The following is a 19518-nucleotide window of genomic DNA, read 5'->3' on the forward strand; positions in this document are numbered from 1 at the left end:
CAGACATGTGAGCACACACATGTGATAAATCAGGACACGTAATATCTTCCTCTGTCCTCCACACATATAGACAAGGAGCTCAGACATGTGAGCACACACATGTGATAAAGGAGGACACATGACAGCTTCCTCTGTCCTCCACACGTATAGACAAGGAGCTCAGACATGTGAGCACATACATGTGATAAAGGAGGACACGTGACAGCTTCCTCTGTCCTCCACATGTATAGACAAGGAGCTCAGACATGTGAGCACATACATGTGATAAAGGAGGACACGTGACAGCTTCCTCTGTCCTCCACACGTATAGACAAGGAGCTCAGACATGTGAGCACACATGTGATAAAGGAGGACACGTGACAGCTTCCTCTGTCCTCCACACATATAGACAAGGAGCTCAGACATGTGAGCACGCATGTGATAAAGGAGGACACGTGATAGCTTCCTCTGTCCTCCACATGTATAGACAAGGAGCTCAGACATGTGACCACACATGTGATAAAGGAGGACACGTGACAGCTTCCTTTGTCCTCCACATGTATAGACAAGGAGCTCAGACATGTGAGCACATACATGTGATAAAGGAGGACACGTGACAGCTTCCTCTGTCCTCCACACGTATAGACAAGGAGCTCAGACATGTGAGCACACACATGCGATAAATCAGGACACGTAATATCTTCCTCTGTCCTCCACACATATAGACAAGGAGCTCAGATATGTGAGCACACACATGTGATAAAGGAGACACGTGACAGCTTCCTCTGTCCTCCACACGTATAGACAAGGAGCTCAGACATGTGAGCACACATGTGATAAAGGAGGACACGTGACAGCTTCCTCTGTCCTCCACACGTATAGACAAGGAGCTCAGACATGTGAGCACACACCTGTGATAAAGGAGGACACGTGATATCTTCCTCTGTCCTCCACACGTATAGACAAGGAGCTCAGACATGTGAGCACACATGTGATAAATCAGGACACGTAATATCTTCCTCTGTGCTCCACACATATAGACAAGGAGCTCAGACATGTGAGCACACACATGTGATAAATCAGGACACGTAATATCTTCCTCTGTGCTCCACACATATAGACAAGGAGCTCAGACATGTGAGCACACACATGTGATAAAGGAGGACACGTGACAGCTTCCTCTGTCCTCCACACGTATAGACAAGGAGCTCAGACATGTGCATATACCAAGAAAAAAAGTATGACAAAACTGCTTCCCCTAGAGTCAAGGAAACACATCCTAATTCTCTTCCTGTTGTTTTTTATGCTGGACCAGTCTCTCTGTGCGTTTGGATTTTACCTGACAGTTCCAGGTAGTGATGTAGAAACATACATAATTTTCTCTAATGTTTCTGAGTACTTAACTCTTTCTTAATATTATCAATTATACCTGCCACTTCTTTTTTTTTATTTTTTAAGGGCAAAAAATTAATGTCAAAGATGTGGGCAATATTGTGAAAGGTATTGGAATAGAATTGACACCTAAAGAACTCTCAGAACTGACCAAAAGTCTGCCAGTTGATGGTGAGTATTTCAAATACTATCAGATATTGAGGAAGGCTAAGTTGTGTATTGAGGCAGTTAAAAAAAAAAAACACATATCAGGCTGAAGAGATTACTTATCAGTTAAGGCACTTTCCTGAGAAGCCTAAGGACACAGGTTCAATCTCTCTCTAGATCCCACATAAGCCAGATGTACAAAGGTAATGCATGCACAAGATCACACATGCATACTAGGTGGCACAACCATCTAGAATTCAAATGCAGAGGGTGAGGCCCTGGCATGCCAATTCTCTCTCTCTCTCTCTATCTCTCTCTGTCATTCATTCACTCACTCTCAGTCTCTAAAAAGAATTTTTTAATGTATATCTACTGGCATAGTTATCTGTATCTTAGTTTAAAAAAAAAAAAAGATGGGCTAGAGAGATGGCTTAGCGGTTAAGCGCTTGCCTGTGAAGCCTAAGGACCCCAGTTTGAGGCTCGGTTCCCCAGGTCCCACGTTAGCCAGATGCACAAGGGGGTGCACGCGTCTGGAGTTCGTTTGCAGAGGCTGGAAGCCCTGGCGCGCCCATTCCCTCTCTCTCCCTCTATCTGTCTTTCTCTCTGTGTCTGTCGCTCTCAAATAAATAAATAATTTTTTAAAAAAAGATGATGGTCATATGACCACATTCTTTCCTTAGTACAATTTGGTTATTTCTTTCTGAGCCAGCAACATATTTCTATCACTGGGTGTGAAAAAATTTTAATATGTTTGGTTTCACTCTTGAACTGGAGATCTAAGTAAAGAAGCAAGGGCATGTAAGAAATAAGAAAGTAGAAGAGCTGGGCATGGTGGCACATGCCTTTAATCCCAGCACTCTGGAGGCAGAGGAAGGAGGATCACTGTGAGTTCCAGGCCAGCCTGAGATTGCAAAGTGAGTACCAGGTCAGCCTGGGTTAGAGTGAGACCCTACATGGAAAACAAAAAAAAGAGAAAGAAAGGAAAGGAAAGGAAAGGATAAAGAAGAAAAAGAGAGCCAGGCAGGGTGGCGCACACCTTTAATCCCAGCACTCGGGAGGCACAGGTAGGAGGATCACCATGAGTTTGAGGCTACCCTGAGACTACATGGTTAATTCCAGGTCAGCCTGAGCCAGAGTAAGACCCTACCTCGAAAAACCAAAAAAATAAAAGGAAGGAAAGAAGGAAGGAAGGAAGGAAGGAAGGAAGGAAGGAAGGAAGGAAGGAAGGAAGGAAGGAAGGAAGGAAAAGAGAAGTGGAAAGAAGATGTTTATATTCCTATGATGCTTGCCACAGATGATTATGTAATAACAATTTCCATTCAGCCAGATATACACTCAGAATTTTCTCTATTCCAGCTGGGTGTGGTGGCTCATGCCTTTAATCCCAGCACTCGGAAGGCAGAGGTGGGATAATGACCATAAATTCGAGGCCACCCTGAGACTACATAGTGAGTTCCAGGCCAGCCTGGGCTAGAGTGAGACCCTACCTCAAAGAAAAAAAAAAAAAAAAAGAATTTTCTCTATTCCATTCCATCATTTCTAATTCTTAGGAGAGAAAAATAAAGTTATTTATTGAGGCAAATCATTAAAATTATCTGTATGAAATAATACCTTCTGTCTTTTTGAATCTCTATAGTCACTTTGTCTATGATATATATAAATTGTGTCCTTTTTACAGATGATGGAAATATATATGAAAATAGATTGCTGGATTCTGTGAAATCTTTTCAAGGTAAGAAGCTTGCTGAGAAAATAAATTAGATTCTCTTGCCTCCTGGGTATATTGCTGTATAGTTACTCTCTAGCAGACCTTACCATCTCGCATATTAATTGTCTCTCCTGTCTTCTCTATATGCATTTTCCAAATAGTTTAATTTTGATGCTTAGATTGGCTCTTGCCAGATTTAGCTGAAAAGCAAATTTAAATCTGGTTCCACATAAATAATGTGAAGCAGAGGATTGGCAATTATTTGAGAACTTTCAGTAGCTCAAGAACTATATATACTGAGCTAAAGTCCATACCTACCAGAAAATTTTTAGTTTGTGTTTACCATATGAATTTGTACTTGGTAGGACTTTCCTCAAGAACACAAGGAGTTTCGATATCTAGTTCCCTTTTGACATTCCTATGTTCTTGAATATTTTGGGTTGTTGACTTTTTTTGCTGATAGTCACAGTACATGGGGATCAACTGAAGCTTTCTTATTCAGGGAAGTCATTAACTTGCCTTTGTGTTTCTGATCCTTTTCTTAGGTGGGAAAGTTGATGTCAATAACTTGGAAAAGGTTTTGAGAAAGATGAAAATCAATTTTCCAGAAGAGAAAATTAAAGAACTAACACAAAACCTACCAACTGATGGTAAGCATAATGGATATTATTAGACCTGTTAGGGAAATTTAGACTTTCAGAAGTATGTATGAAAACTCTCACATCACAATCTGGTTTTTTTTTTTTTGTTTGTTTGTTTTTTTGAGGTAGGGTCTCACTCTGGTCCAGGCTGACCTGGAATTAACTCTGTCATCTCAGGGTGGCCTTGAACTCATGGCGATCCTCCTACCTCTGCCTCCCGAGTGCTGGGATTAAAGGCGTGCGCCACCACGCCCAGCCACAATCTGTTTTTTTAGAGAGACAGACAGACAGGGAATTGGCATGCCAGGGCTTTGGCCAGTGCAATTGAGCTCCAGACGTTGTCGCTATCTAGTGGGCACGTGCGACCTTGCGCTTGCCTCACCTTTGTGCATCTGGTTAACCTGAGATCTGGAGAGTTGAACATGGCTCCTTAGGCTTCACATGCAAGCGCCTTAACTGCTAAACCATCGCTCTAGCCCCACCAATCTATTTTGATGCGAATTTGATTCTTTTAATCTTATAAGAGGAGATGGCTCAGCAGGTAAGAGAGTTTAGCCCGCAAGCATGAGGGCTTGGGAGAGCCTAAGTTCTCTGACACCCACATAAACATCTGAGTGTAGCCATGCACATCTGTAATACCAGTCCTGTGGGGAGCAGAGACAGGAGAATTGCTGGGGCTTGCTGGTCATTCAGTCTGACTAAAACATAGCACCTCAAGGTTCAGTGATAGAAAACTGCAAAGGACATTCTCCTCTGGCACACACACCTGCATATACCACAGAGCCCACCCACCCCTGCTGCACACGTACCCCGAGAGAGGGAGGGAGGGAGGGAGGGAGGGGGAAGAAGGCAGGGAGGGAGGGAGGGAGGAAGGAAGGAAGCAAGGAAGGAAAACAAATGGACTCAGTCCACAAGAGTATGTTTCCAGGTATTTTCACTAATTTCAGGGTACATGACATATGTGCTAAAGTGAGTTGTAAGTAATATGTCTTTATTTGAGAGACACAGAAGGAAGACAGGTTATTATACACAAAGGGCTATTGAGTTCAAATTAATTATATCATTCCAATTTCTTCCAAAAGTCATGTCATCAAACTATGTATTTCTCTACCTTGTAATATAACGAATTCCTGGTCTGTTCTTCCTGTATGATCACTGGCTTATATTATTCCTTTTTGATCTTTTCTACATTGGGATTTTAAAACTGTAGCATTTTATTTTCTCTTTAAAATATAGACTTCTAGTTCTCCTATGTTTATTCTCAAGAAATGCACTCCTCTTATGAACCAAAATTATTAGTCCCAATTTCTCCATTGTTTTTCATTCAATACATAAAGTGTCTTCTAACTTGTTTCACTACTTGACATCCTCTCTGCCATTTCTGCTTTATGATACTCTCTGCATTTTATTAACCCACTCACTTGGAATCTCACTTCTGTTAGTGAGCCTTCTATGGAATGATATGGATGTGCAGGTTTGTGCCTCTCCAAATTCACTTCCTCTTGGATAACAGAAGGACCTACGAACATTGTAACTCCATTTTTTTCCTCGATATTAATGTTCTTCTTATATCTTTAGTTATATAATGTTTTTAAGGTTTTCTTTTAATTTAGAAAAACATTCATGATATGTTTTCTATATACTTTTTATTTATTTATTTAAGAGAACACCAGGGCCTCCAACCACTGCAAACGAACTCCAGATGCATGCGTCTCCTGTGCATCTGGCTTATGTGGGTCCTAGAGAATTGAACCTGAGTCTTTTGGCTTTGCAGGCAAACATTTTATCCACTAAGCCATCTTTTCCAGTCCAGTGATATGTTTTATAAAGCCAATATTCATTCAAATTTACTTGAATACTTACATATTCTTTGCTTTTTATTCTTTCTTTGGGGTCACATTTCCTCCACTTAAATAATTCCTTAATTATGGACATATTAGTATCAAATAACCTCTTTTCTAATATAAAAGTATCTATATTTGAGGCTGTAAAGATGGTTCAGCGGTTAAGACACCTGTAAAGCCTAAGGACACAGGTTGGATTCCCTAGTTCCCATGTATAGCCAGATACACAAGGTGGCACATGTGTCTAGAGTTTGTTTACAGTGACTAGAGTCCCTGGCATGCCCATTCTCTCTCCCTTTCTCTCTCTCTCTCTCTCTCCCTCTCCCTCTCTCTCTCTCTCTCTCTCTCTCTCTCTCAAATAAATAAAATATCTTAATTTTTTAATCTATACTTAGCCAGGCATGATAGTAACATGTTTTACTATTGATAGCTATTTTCTTTTTTTTTTAATTTTTATTTATTTATTTGAGAGCGACAGACACGGAGAGAAAGACAGATAGAGGGAGAGAGAGAGAATGGGCGCGCCAGGGCTTCCAGCCTCTGCAAACGAACTCCAGACGCGTGCGCCCCCTTGTGCATCTGGCTAGCATGGGACCTGGGGAACCGAGCCTTGAACCGGGGTCCTTAGGCTTCACAGGCAAGCGCTTAACCGCTAAGCCACCTCTCCAGCCCTGATAGCTATTTTCTCTGGGCATCAAATCCTAGTGAATTATTTTCTTTCAGCACATTGAAAATACCCTACTACCTATTGTGCTTTCTAATGTTGCTGAAGAGACCTAAAATCAAATGTAAGTCATATTGGTCCCTGGAATGTAAAGGCTTTTGTTGTTGTTTTTACATTTATCTTAGGTTTGGAAATTCCTCTATAATGTGAAAAATTAGAATGAATCTACTTTTCTTATCCTTCTTGTGATTCACTGGGTTTCTTGAATCTGATTATTGGAATCTTTGTCAAATGTGGAAAATTATCAACCATTTTTCTTCCAATATTTTCATTATCCTGGAACCTTTTCTTCCTGAACTCTGATTAAATGAATGATAAGACACCTCTCTACCCTCCATGACCTTAATTTCTCTTCATTTATTTCCATATTTTTTATGATCCATGAGAGTTTTACATAATATGAATTCTTTGTATAGTAAGAAATCTCAAAGCGCCCATGTGTGCTACCTATTGTATGGTGTATATATAATAGAGAGGACCCAAAGGGGCTGGAGAGATGGCTCAGCAGTTGAGGTGCTTGCCTGCAATGCCTAATGACCTGCATTTGATTTCCTAGTACTCTTGTAAAGCCAGATGCACAAAGTGGTGAATGCATCTAGAGTCCATTTGCAGTGGCAGCTGGAAGTCCTGGCATATCCATTCTCTCTATCTCTCTTCTACCTCTCTCTTCTGCTTGCAATTAAGTAAATAAATAGAAATATTTTTAAAGTAGGGGGGTGCTAGAGAGATTGCTTAGTGGTTAAGGGGCTTGCCAGCAAAGCCAAAGGACCCATGTTTGCTTTCCCAGTACCCACATAAAGCCAGATGCACAAGGTGGTGCAAGTATCTGGGATTTGTTTGCAGTGCCTAAGAGGCCCTGGCATGCCCATCCTTTCTCTGTGTGTGTGTGTGTGTGTGTCTGCCTGCCTCTGCCCTTCTCCCTTTCTCCCTCTCATAAATAAATAAATAAATAAAATGTTTTTTAAAAGTACCCCAAGTACTTGAAATTATGTAATGATAACATAATACATAATATTAACAACATGTACAGTTTCTAGTTTTCTTCTTATCTCAAAATATACTGCCTCTACAATTCTAAAAACAAGTACTGATTTGACCTAATTTTACAATTACAATGTCCCAGTCCATCCTTTAAAGTGTTTAGTAATAGAGTGGAAATGTACTTCGTATGCTAACCCAAGTATAAAACCCTGGGATCAATCCCTAGCATCAGGGAAGAAAAACACTTTAACAGTACTGTATGCAAAAGCTTGTGCTAATTTATGAGTTAGAGTATATGTATGAGATACAGAATACAAAGATGTTACTTTTAAAAGAAACAACACTCATAATCATTGAGTATGTAATAGATATAGCTGTTATAAAAAGGTATAATGAATTAAACAAACTGGGGGATGTTGGTATGAGACAGTTTCAATAGTGAAATGACTTAATATTCCAAAACTAAACCTTTCATCTTATTCCTAGGACCTGCTAATAGATAGTACAAAGTAAATAGAGCAAACAGGCGTGAGGAGAGAGATGTTCATGTATTCAGAGGCTGAGATCTCAAAAGACAGAAAGAAGCCAGGTGTGGTGGCGCACGCCTTTAATCCCAGCACTCAGGAGGCAGAGTTAGGAGGATCACTGTGAGTTCAAGACCCCTCTTGAGACTACATAGTGAATTCCAGGTCAGCTGGGGCTAGAGTGAGACCCTACCTCCAAAAAAAAAAAAAAAGACAGAAAGAAAGAAAATAAGTAATAAGGTTGATAGTTTAAATATATTTAGAGAGTATTTTTTATTTCAATATTATCTGTGTATGCCATTGGGCAGTAATTCACAACGAATGGCAAAAGTCCTGTTTAGCAATCTTTCTGAATTGGTACAATTATATATGTTTAAATTATGGTTTACTTTTTAGCTTCTGGGATGACAGATCTGCAGAGACTGCTAAAAGAAGTAAGGAAATTCACAGGTAAGCAAGATATTTTGTAAAAAGATACAAAGCTATTATACAGATACTTCATGTTTGTGTATGTATTTAAAATGGAGTTTTCAAGCTGGGCGTGGTGGCACACGCCTTTAATCCCAGCACTTGGGAGGCAGAGGTAGGAGAATCACAGTGAGTTCGAGGCCACCCTGAGACTCCATAGTGAATTCCAGGTCATCCTGAGCCAGAGTGAGACCCTACCTCGGGGAAAAAAAAAAAAAAAAGGAGTTTTCTTGGCCTGATATAATTGCACAGGAGGCTGAGGAAAAGGATTGCCACAAGTTTCAGACCATCCTGGGCTACATAATGAATACCAGTTCAGCCAGGGTTGCATAACAAAACTGTCTTTAAAAACAAAACAGGAGCAGGGTGTGGTGATGCACACTTTTAATCCCAATACTTGGGAGGCTGATGTAGGAGGATCACTGTGAGTTCAAGGCCGTCCTGAGACTATGTAGTGAATTCCAGGACAGCCTGGGCTTGAATAAGACCCTACCTTGAAAAGCAAAACAAAACAAAACAAAAATAAATAAATAAATAAATAAATAATAAAATAAAAATAGGCCGGGCATGTTTGCACACACCCGCAATCCCAGCACTTGGGAGGCAGAGGTAGGGGGATCACTGTGAGTTCAAGGCCATCCTGAGACTACATAGTGATTTCTAGGTCAGCCTGGGCTTGAGTAAGACCCTACCTCAGGGAGAAAAACAAAACAAAACTGGGGATTGGAAAGATAGCTTAGCAGGTTAAGGTGCTTGTATGCAGAGCTAAGCACCTCGGTTTGATTCCCTAGGACCCATGTAAAGCCAGGTGCACAAGGTGGTACATGTATCTGGAGTTCATTTGCAGTGGCTAGAGGCCCTTACATGCCCCTTTTCTATCTTCCTGTTTCTCTTTTTCTCTAAATGAACAATAAATAAATAAAATATTTTTCAAAAAACAGAGGGCTAGGAAAATGGCTCAGCATTTGCTCTTTATGTGAGAGACTCCACTCAAGGAAACAACATGGAAGACCAATAGCAAAAAACACCTGATGTAATATAAATATACTTTTTTTTTTTTTTCCAAAGTACAGTCTCTCTCTAGCCCAGGCTGATCTGGAATTCAACTGTGTAGTCTCACGGTGGCTTCAAACTCACAGTGATCCTCCTACCTCTGCCTCCTAAGTGCTGGGATAAAGACACACATGCCCCAGCTTACATTTTTAATTTTTACATATAACACATATAAATTTAAAGTTTTATTGTCATTCACTTCTGCTTTTTTCACTTGAAGATTACATTAGGTTTATTTAGCTTTTAGCAAAATTTTATGATAATATATGCCTATAATAAGTTCTAAATTTACTCTGAAAGTTCATTTTAATTTTATGTTTTGTTTGACCATGATTATATAGCAAAACACCTGCTCACTGATTCAAAATACTGAGGACTTACTGTAACCCAGTAAATATTAGGATAAGACTCTGACAGGAATTCCAAGAGTGTGGTCAGGAGGGTTAATCTATCCTATCATTCAGGCAAAGCAAAGCTAACATGAGTTTACCTGATGGTCATATGACTTGGATCAATGATAGCTTGTAATAGATCAGTGAGCGTCCCGCCCATCTCTGTACGGTGAGCGGGGCTAACATCTCTAAGGCCATGCTCATCATTATAAATGAGTACTTTCTTTAGATTCAAAGAACTAACTTCCATTCATTTTGTGCTTTGTACAAGCTTAGACAATTTTTAATCATGTGGAGTCAGTAGACAATTCTCACTTTTACCATTCCCATTTTTTTTCAAAGGAGGAGAAATTGATGTCAGCGCCACCCAAAAAGTTCTGGGAAACGTGGGGATAGAGCTCACAAATAAGGAACTTCGGGAGCTGATGAACATGCTGCCCATTAGCGGTAGGTAGTTTAAGGACTGTAATAGGTCTGTCTGTGCTAGGATGCATTTCACAGTGAGAACGTAATAAAAACTGACCCATAGGGTTTCCCACAAACACTTTAGTTAGAAAAACATTATGCCTTTGGCATTTACATTTATTGTTTTGAGAAACAATATTTTATAATTTTTTTTTTTTGAGGTAGGGTCTCACTCTAGCTCAGGCTGACCTGGAACTCACTATGCAGTCTCAGGGTGGCCTTGAACTCACAGCGATCCTCCTACCTCTGCCTCCTGAGTGCTGGGATTAAAGGCGTGCGCCACCACGCCCGGCTGAGAAACAATATTTTTAAACCTGGATATTGGCATTAACAGTGTTTTTGCCTTAAAAATAAATAAGGCTTGGGCTGGAGAGATGGCTTAGCGGTTAAGCGCTTGCCTGTGAAGCCTAAGGACCCCGGTTCGAGGCTTGGTTCCCTAGGTCCCACGTTAGCCAGATGCACAAGGGGGCGCACGCGTCTGGAGTTCATTTGCAGAGGCTGGAAGCCCTGGCGCGCCCATTCTCTCTCTCCCTCTATCTGTCTTTCTCTCTGTGTCTGTCGCTCTCAAATAAATAAATAAAAAATTTAAAAAAAAAGACTTGTCAAAACAAACCATGTCTTCAAAACTGAAGTAATGTGCATTGAAAATAAGTTTGATTGTGGGCCTGTGCCAAATTTCCAATGTATTTTTAAAAAAAAAAATTAAAAAAAATAAATAAGGCTTGAGCATGGTAATGGGGAAAAAAGATGAATTAATAAGCAGTACAGAGAAGGAGGAAAAGGGAGACCTTAGTGTAAGAAAAATATATTAATTTTATATTAAGAACTTTTTTACCAGGTGTAGTGGCACATGCCTTTAATTCAAGAATTTGGGAGGCAGAGGTAGAAGGATCATCATGAGTTCAAGGCCAGCCTAGAGCTGCAGAGTGAACCTGCATTATTTTTCTTTAATTTTAAATGTACCTTCTTTTGCAGATGATGGGAAAATACAAAAAAACCTATTGTTTGATAATCTAAAATGGTTCCCTGGTAAGTAAAAATTCTGATAAGGCAAATAAAACTAATATCTGTAGGCTTTAACTTTAAAAAAACTTTTTACTGACAACTTCCATAAATATAGAAAATATACCATTATCATCATCCCCTCCCACCATCTACCCTTTCCCCCTCCCATATCCCCCTTCTACTGAATCCCTTCTTTTCCAACTATTCTCTCTTCTATTTTGATGTCATCATTTTATTTTTCTAAATTTTTTAAAGTTTTTATTTTTTATTAGTTATGGACATACTTAGTATGTAAACAGCATATGTTGGGGCCATCCTTTCCCTCATCTCTGCCCCTTTTCCAAAGGGGTCCTCCTTGTTGCGGATGCAGGTCATTTATTAACAACAGTTAGATGGTTTATTTCATTAACCCATCCACTTACAGATCTTTTAGATGAAAATATGACCATTAGATTGTATACCTTTCTGACAGTGAAAATGTTTCCAATTCTATTTGTTACTCGGAGCTCTAATCTGATGTACTGTCTGCTACATCAGGTTCACTTAAGTGCTACACGTGCTTTATAACATACAGGATCAGTACATATAATTCATAAAAAATCATGTATAAGTTACATCACATAGAATTCACTTTCTTCCAAATACACCCTTTCTGAAAACTACAGAAAGAATTCCTGAAGCGAGACTGGCAGACGTCTCGTGGTCTTAACGTCCACAGTGACTCTATAGCTCTAAAGAGTTATCAGGCTCATTTAAATTATGGTGTAATGGACTTCTTCCATTTGATTACAGTTGATGCATAAGTGTTACCAGTGTCTTTTAAAAAAAAATCATCAATTCCTACTCTTGTACTTTCTTCTTTTCCAAGGAGGAAAGTGTCAAACCTCTAAATTAGGTGCAATCCTAGAACAAATGGGTTATGACCTGGAGGATGAGGAAATTGAAGACCTGAAGAACCAGCTGCCTGATGATGGTGAGAATGTCACGTATCTTCGGGGAACTCTCAGCTCCTCTAGTTAAGCTTCCCAACATGTGTATGGAAATATTTGTCATCTCAGATTAGAATGTTTTAACCAGAGGGCACTACCTCTTAAGCCACGAATCCTTCCTGCAAAGTTGCCTTGAATGTCACTGAATAAGTTGACAGGCCCAGGACTAGACAAGTGACACAAGGGAGCATTTCAAACGGAAAACAAACCAGAGAAGAAATTTTAAATACCGGTCAACAATTAAAATCCTTTCATTCACAATGAAAAGAAAACCTGACAACCATCCTGGATGTTTTTTTCAAAGAACAGATACAATTATATGGATTTATCTTGTGCAGAATGACATTTTCAAGTTTCTATGTGTTGCAGAATGGTTAAATCTAGCTAATTGGTCAATGCTTCACCTTAGAGTTAGCATTGCTCTGACGACAGCCCATGACATTATGCTGTACATTTTTTTCAGAACACAATAAGTTGTCATTAACTGGAGTCACTTTGCTATACAGTTGATTGGGTGACGTTGCTTCTGTTTAACTATAATTATGTATCTCTTGACCAATATCGCCCTATCCCCTTAACCTGATCACTCCAGTCTTTGATAACCACTTCTTTGAGATCTATATTTTTAGATTCTACATATGAGAGAGAACATGTGAGCATTTGTCTTTCTGTACTTGAATTATTTCAGTTCATATAATGCCCCCTCGTTCCACACATGTTGCTACAAATGATAGCATTTCATTCTTTTATGACTGAATAAACATACACACCACACTTTCTTTATATTTTTTAATATTTTACTTATTTATTTACTTGAGAAAGAGAGAAAGAGGCAGATAGAGAAAGAGACAGAGGGAGGGAGAGAGGAAGAGAATGGGCACATCAGGGCCTCCAGCTATTGCAAATGAACTCCATTCATATGTGCCCTCTTGTGCATCTGGTTTACATGGGCACTGGGGAATCAAACCTGGGTTCTTAGGCTTTTTAAGGAAGCACCTTAACCTCTAAGCCATCTCTCGGCCCACATTTTCTTTATTCATCTGTCAGTGGACATTTATGTTGATTCTCCATCTTGACTACTGTGAATAGTGCTGCAAAGAACTTGAAAATACAGACATAGCTTCAGCATGTCTTTGTGCATATACTCAGTTATGGAATTACTGGATCATACATTAATTCTGTTTCTATTTCTGAAGAAACTTCCATACTGTTTTCATTAATTGCTATTCTAATTTGTATTCCCATCAAAAGAGTGTGAGAATTACCCTTTCTCTGCCCCCCCACCAACATTTGTTATGTTTTTGTACTTTTAATAATAGCTCTCTCTTTTGGCTGAAGTAAGATGATATCACACGATGGTTTTGATTTACATTTCCTTGATGATTAGTAATGTTGAAGATTTATTTTCATATACTCAGGCTGAAACTAAAGCATTTTGCTGTTGTCATAAGGAATTAAGAGAACTGAGCTGCTTCCTGGGGTACCAAGTCATGACTCTGACCCAGGGGAATTAGCTTTATTTTAAAGTCAGATTTAAAATCAAAATCTTCTGCATTCATATCTGGTAAGAAAGAAGGTGAGTTGCCAGCACTAACAAGCCACATCACACAAATCTAGAGAAAATAGTTTCTATTCATGACACCTATGTACATAAATGGGTGACTGACTCTGTAAAGTAACCCATGAACATTCATGTTTCATGATGCCTTAACCTAAAGCTAGCCCTAACACTACAAAAAAATAGCACTTTGGGGCTGGAGAGATGGCTTAGCAGTTAAGGCACTTGCCTGTGAAGCTAAAGAACCTTGGTTCGATTCCCCAAATAAATTTTTTAAACTAGCACTTTTCCAGCTTGATAAAATAAATCAGAGGTTGTTCTTGTTATTATGAACATACATCCTCTGGCTACAAGCAAAATAAACTTAATTCTGGATAACTTAAGCACCAAGAAAAATTTTGGAAAGTCATGGAATAATTCATAGAGTCAAAGATATAGTTGAGAGTTGGAGAGATAGCTAAGTGGTTAAGGCACTTGCCTGCGAAGCCTAAAGACTTAGGTTCAATCCCCCAGTACCTACATAAGTCAGATGTAGGTTGGCACATGTGCCTAGAGTTCGTTTGCATTGGCTAAAGGCCCTGGCATGCCCCATTCTCTGTCTGCCTCTCTCTCTCTTTCCCTGTGTGTGTGTGTATGTGTGTGTGTCTTTCTCTTTCAAGTAAATAAATAAATTTTTGAAATATTTATATACATATTTGAAAACCTAGGATTGGAGAAGGCAGCATTGGAGTGTCCAGATAACCACAGGAGATATTTAGCAGTATCATCAGGGCAATGAAACTGAATGCATCCCCTTACATCCCACTTTTCAGAACTCAGCTGGAAAGTCACTCTAGCCTACTTGACTCACATGCCCTAGGTGACCGGGATAGTGCAGTACCTCCAGATTGTTCAGAGTGTGACAGAGCACACACCCCCCCCAGAGAATGGAAAGTGCCACAACCAATGGATGCCAATTAGCCAGTTGGCAGAATACTTCATTATATTATCCTCAATTCTCAGCTGGGGATAGTGATATGGAGCTAAATTTTTTTTAAAACTGGCATTTTTAATCCTGTGGCAGAGAGGAGACCTTAACCTTTCTCTGGTAGCAACATGGTAGCTTCTCTAGATATCATAATGCATTGGTTGGAATAGAAATTGTGAATGATATGTTGATTTAGAAGCCAGTTGTTGAGGATTCTCATGGCACTGTGACAATTTATCACACCCATCTTTGTTTTCTGCTGCTATAACAAACTACATGAGACTAGGTAATTTGTAATAAGCACAAATTAACTTCACATTGTTATGGATGCTGTGAAACCGAAGATCAAGGGACTGACTTCTAGCTGCACCTTCCCATAGCAGGAGGCAAAGGAGCAAAACGTTGGCATGTGTGTGAGAAAGAGTTCAAGTGCATTCAGCCAACAGAGTACAGGAGAAACTGAACACGGATTTATAACAAAACAACTCTCCCTAGCAGTCACTCCTGCAGCAGCAGTATTAATAAGATCGGGTCATTAAGGTCCTGCTCCTATAATCTAGTCACCTTTTAAAGGTCTTGCCTCAATGCTGTTGCACTGGGGATTAAGTTTCCAACATAGGAACTAGAGAGATGACTCAGTGGTTAAGAGCACTTTCTGTGCAAGCACAGGACTGAAGAGGTCTCAGAGACACAATAGTTCAGTTCCCAAGACCTACATGAAGAACTGGGTCATAATCATATGCATCTATAACCCTAGTCCTATAAAGGGACAAAGACCTGAGAATCACCAGAGCTCATGGACTTAAAAAAAAAAAAAAGCCAGGCGTTTTGGCACATGCCTTTAATCCCAGCACCTAGAAAGCAAAGGTAAGTGGATCACTGTGAGTTCGAGGCCACCCTGAGACCACATAGTGAATTCCAGGTCAGCCTGGACTAGAGTGAGACTCTACCTCAAAAGCCGAAACCAAACAAACAAGAAAGGGCTGGCAAGATGACTTAGTGGTTAAAGGCACTTGCTGACAAAGCCTGACAGCCCAGGTTCGATTCCCCAGTATGCTCATGAAACCAGATGCACTAAATTGTACATGTGTCTACAGTTCGTTTGCAGTACAAGGAAGCCCTAAAGCACCAATACACTCCACCCCCTCTCTGTCATATATGCCTCTTTCTATTTCTCTCTCTGTCTCTCAAATATAAAATTAATTTTTAAAAAAGCCAGGCATGGTGGCACACGCCTTTAATCCCAGCACATGGAAGGCAGAGGTAGGAGTATCACCATGAGTTCAAGGCCACCCTGAGACTCCATAGTGAAATCCAGATCAGCCTGAGCTGGAGTGAGACCTTACCTTGAAAAAAAAAAAAAAAGTTCCAGGATCAGTAAAAGACTCTGGCTCAAATAAAAATAGGTTGGAGCCAAGCATGAAGGTGTAGGATTTTAATCCCAGCACTTGGGAGGCAGAGGTAGGAGGATTTCTGTGAGTGTGAGGCCACCATGAAACTATATAGTGAAGTCCAGGTCAGCCTGAGTGAGACCCTGCCTAAAAAAAAAAGTCTGAAGAGCAGTGGAGTGGAACAACCAACATTCCTGCTCTGGCCACCACAGGCAATCCCACGGGGCACTGCACACATACCCACGTACACAACACACTCACCCGTACACAAGCAAAAAGAACAAAATGTTTCCAACGTTTGAACTCTGGTGACACATTCAGACCATAGCAACACCCATCCCCCCTCATTCTGATATAAAGCACATATAGATGCAGGGTTTCATGAATAGTCTTGCTTTATTTAGCATGTCTTTCCTTTGGAAATATTTAAGTCAAGTCTGACTTACCTACTTAGTATATATTTTGCAAGATATTTGCACAAAAGGGTATGAAAAAAGTTAGTGACTCAAAATTGTGTACTAAATAAGAAAACTAGAAAACCTCTTTTCTCCTCTTGTTGTGCTACCCTACCCCCTTGGTTGTATAAACTAACCATTTCTAGTGGTATAACCACGGGAAACACTTATCAAATATTAGCTACCTATAGTCTTTATATGGGGCACCTAACATATGTTATTAATGGTCATTCTTTTAAAAACTTGGCAAAATTCATTATCATCTTAATTTCTCTAATGTGGAAATTAAAGATACACCACAGTGGTTGATTAATGTGCCCAAGACTACACGGCAGCTAACTGGCTGAGTGAAGACTTAAATCCAAATCTATGTAACTTCAAAGGTTTGCCTTTTTTTACCAAATAAAGAAAGGAAGGCAGGTCCCAAACTGTGATCGAATGGAACCTTCAGGAGACAATGTGACCTGGAAATGATGTTTTTCAACAAGCCAGAACAGAAAATTCTAGAAATCTTGGTAGCCATAGAGTTGGAAACATGAAGAGAAGTAGCGGGTGTGTGTACAGCACTGGGGAAACTGCGGCAGGAGAACTGTGAGCTCAAGGGCGTCCTGGACCACATGGAGAGTTCCAGAATAGCCTGGGCTACATGGTGAAATCCTGTCCTTTCTGGTTTTTTTTTAATTCCTGGAATACTGAGATTGTCACCCTGTGGCTCCTCAATTCTCAATTGAAACAAGCCAGATGTGAAGGAGATCAAGCAAGATTTTTTACGTTTCCTTGCACCATTGCTTATAGAATTTAATAAGTTTTTCAGGAATTTCTTCTTTTGTGCTATATATTGATACTATAAAGACCTTCAATGTATAATTCCATGCTTATCTGGGAATAAAATGAGTGCAATTACAGAAGAAAATTCAGGGCAAATTCCTGAAGTTCTGTGTTTGCTTTCACAATGTAAGGTCTTTTAAGACTTGTTCTGGGCCTGAGTCATTGTGACTGGATCTAATCTATGCTCTCTTTTACAGAAATGGTTAAACTGAGACAGGTGATAGAAAAGGTAGAAGCGTTTTCAGGTGAGTGAAAGGTTATAGAGGAAAATTATTGTAAACAGAAACACATTCTGATGTTTCTACACTTGTGTTTTTAACTAGTCTGCACCCAGCGCACTGACACTGACTTGTTAGTGCCGTTGGTGTGTACGAACGCCTTTTCAGAACGAATGTCCCTTTGCTCCTGGTGTTCAAAAAATACAACTACTTTTTACTTTTTTTTTAATTTCCTGAAAATCTTGACTTGGAATTTTGATCGTTTATTTCTGCAGTTAAGCTTAGGTGACGTTCATAGTTCAAAATCATCTGTTGCTCTTAAATTTTTCATCAGGCATCATTTCTTTCTTTTCAAAGGAGCCAAGATTAATGCCAGTGAAGTAGATGATGTTTTGAAAAACATGGGGTTAGAACTCACGCCTAAGGAACGCTGGGACCTAATGAAAACTCTGCCAGTCACTTGTAAGTATTTCTGGTACAGCTGGGTCTTGAGGAAACTGAGCTGTCATGTAGCTTTGTTGAGGAATGCAGGGAGTCGTTGAGCATTTATTCCATATTAATTTATACTCAACATGCTGATAATGACTTCTTAAGTGATAAGATCAAAAACAAAATTCCTAGCAGGGCATGGTGGCACGTGCCTTTAACCCCAACAGGAGGCAGAGATAGGAAGATCACTGTGAGTTTGAGGTCAGCCTGGGACTACATAGAGTGAGACCTTACCAGAAAACAAACAAAAAATAAAAATAAAGACAAAACTCTTTGCCTTCCTTCCTACATAGGAGACTACCTAGGGTTGGTGGGACTTACTCGATTGGGATTGGGTTTGAGATGTTCATAAATAAGCCAGATGTACAAGGGGGCACATGTGTCTGGAGTACATTTACAGTGGCTACTGGCCCCGATGAGCCCAACTTCTTTCTCCCTCCCTCTCTCTCTCTCATAAATAAATAAATAAATAAAATACCTTTTAAAAAGATTTTGAATTGAGGGACTGGAGATATGGCACAGTGATTAAAGGCACTTGCTTGCAAAGCTGATGGCCAGATACACAGAGTGACACAAGCATCTGGAGGGGCATGTATTTGCAGTAGCAAGAGACTTGACCCATTCTTTCTATGTCTCACTCTTTCTCTCCTTGCCCTTTCTTTCTGTCTCTCTCAAATAAATGAAGAAGTAAATAAGTAAACAAATATATTTTTTAATTTTTGAGTTGAGATGTTACTTTTAGAATATCTGATAATCCCAAAACACAAAAATAAGTAAGGATGGGAGAAAAGGTTAGTAATAACAAGACCAAAAAAGGGATTAAGTTAGAGAGATAGAAAGCTCAACAAAGAAAATAGATAAATTTAGAACTTTATTTCATTGTATTCTTAAAACCAAGGAAGAGAAAGTTGTGTGGATAACAGCTGAGCTAAGCAGATAAGCAAAGTCCTATAAGATGGTTGTCTTCATGAAGTGCTCACTACTCTATGGTAGCGTTGCTTTACCTGTGATATCAATGATGTCTTCTTTTACAGCTGATGGAAAGGTGCATAGGAATCGATTGCTAGAAGGCATAAAGACTTTCCGCAGTGAGTATCAAATAGAATGCCAAGGGAAACTCTTGCAAGCTTGTTCCTCCTTTGGAACAATGTTAATGTTAAAGTAGTTCATTTTATTGAGGATAGCTCTGGGCTATACTCTACCTCATAGAAATACTATGGAGTGGGGCTGGAGAGATGACTCAGTGGTTAAGGCACTTGCTTGCAAAGCCTGATAGCCTGGGTTTGATTCCCCGGTACCC

At 39.7% G+C, this 19518-nt stretch overlaps 1 pseudogene; it reads left to right on the forward strand.

Moving 5' to 3' along the window:
* LOC101614863 overlaps positions 1-18271 on the forward strand; it is a 56543-nt pseudogene extending 38272 nt beyond the window's left edge.
* The last annotated feature ends 1247 nt before the right edge of the window (positions 18272-19518 follow it).

Source organism: Jaculus jaculus, chromosome 9 (assembly GCF_020740685.1).
Source record: "Jaculus jaculus isolate mJacJac1 chromosome 9, mJacJac1.mat.Y.cur, whole genome shotgun sequence".
Lineage (NCBI taxonomy): Eukaryota > Metazoa > Chordata > Mammalia > Rodentia > Dipodidae > Jaculus > Jaculus jaculus.